Source organism: Carlito syrichta, unplaced genomic scaffold (genome assembly GCF_000164805.1).
Source record: "Carlito syrichta isolate Samal-C Ts95f unplaced genomic scaffold, Tarsius_syrichta-2.0.1 Scaffold305873, whole genome shotgun sequence".
Taxonomy (NCBI): Eukaryota; Metazoa; Chordata; class Mammalia; order Primates; family Tarsiidae; genus Carlito; species Carlito syrichta.
This window is the reverse complement of record NW_007249969.1, coordinates 418,925-420,665: the sequence shown is the minus strand read 5'-3', so window position 1 is coordinate 420,665 and position 1,741 is coordinate 418,925.

Genomic DNA, 1,741 nt, shown 5'->3' with positions numbered 1-1,741 from the left:
AAAAAAAAAAAAAAAAAAAGAGATAATTATTAACCATTGAATCTCCATCCATTTAAGACTATAACATTTACATTTATTTTGAGACATTAAGAAAGGCATTTAACATGTTTATAAATATGATCAAACTTGAAAGAAAGTCTATTCTTCTAGGATAGACTATTTTAAGTAGCAGAATTACTACAGAAAGGATTTGTATTGCATTACGGAAATAGCTCTTCCTGGGAACATAATGATAACTCTGCTTCTGCTATTTAAGAAATCAGCCAAGAAAGGTTAAGAGAAATCTATTATGTTATAAAAAAATAATTTCATGCCAGTTCAAGAGACTAATACCATTTAGAAAGAATCTGCCACTGAATGAGGATATGGAGGTGAGTTGTAATGAGAGTGGATTTTTTTTTTTTTTTGTCAGAGTCTCACTCTGTCACCCAGGCTGGAGTGCAGTGGCACATTCATGGCCACCATGGCCTCTACCTGCTGGACTCAGGTGATCCTTCTGTCTCAGCTTTTCAAGTAGCTGGAACTACAGGCATGTGCCATCATGCCCGGCTACTTTTTTTGAAATGTATTGTAGAGATGAGGTCTTGCCAAGTTGTTCATGCTGGTCTCGAACCCGTGGACTCAGGCAATCCTCTTGCCTAGGCCTCCCAAAGTGCTGGGATTATAGGCTTGAGCCACCACGCCAACCAAAAGCTGCCTTTATTGAGGGTTGGCTCTAAGCATTATTCTGGTGTTGCTGCCAAGTGTTTTCAGGCAGTGTTTTGCACCTCTGACAGAGGAATGACTTTTCCTGTGGCATTGCACCTAGTCTGGATGCAAACAATTTTTTTTGTAAAAAAATAAAAAAATTTCGAGTTAAGTTTTATTTCCGGCCCATTAAAGTTCTCATTATAGTTTCTTGTGCTTAAGAAAAACAACCCGCCAAGCACAATGGCTCACTCCTGTAATCTCAGCGCTTTGGGAGGTGGAGGTGAGAGGATTGCCTAAGTCCAGGACCAGCCTGGGCAAGTTGGCGAGACCTCATCTCTACAATAAATCAGAAAATTAGCCAGGCATGGTGGCACATGACTGTGGTTCCAGCTACTTGGAAGGCTGAGGTGGAAGGATCACCCAAGCCCAGCAGGTGGAGGCTGCAGTGGCCGTGAGTGTGCCACTGCACTCTAGCCTGCACGACAGAGTGAGACTCCGACTCCAAAAAATATGGAGACTTGGAAATGGTGCAAATATTTGGGGAAAGAGCATTCCAGGAAGCAGTTACAGCTGCTGCCAAGACCCAAGAAAGCAGGAGCATCTTGGTTTATTCCAGAAACAGCAGGGAGGCCAGAGTGAGTAGAGTATAGTGTGCCAGGAAGGAAGCACAAAGAGATCAGGTAGCTTGGGACTGTCCAAGGATTTCAGATTCCACTCTTTCCTCATTTCCCCTGGGTAAGACTGTTTTGTTGTTGTTGTTGTTGTTTGTTTTGCATCGGAGTCTCACTCTGTTGTCTAGGCTGAAGTGCTGTGGCAAGATCACGTCTCACTCCACGGCTCACTGTAGACCTCCTGGGCTCAGGTGATCCTTCCACCTCAGGCACGCACCACCACACTTGACTAAATATTTTTTTTTTTGAGTTGGAGTCTCACTCTGGCTCTGGCGATCTTTCCGCCTCAGCCTTCCGAGTAGCCGGAATTACAGGTGCGCGCTACCACACCCGGCTGACTTTTTGATTTATTGTAGAGATGAGGTCTCGCTGCTCAGGCA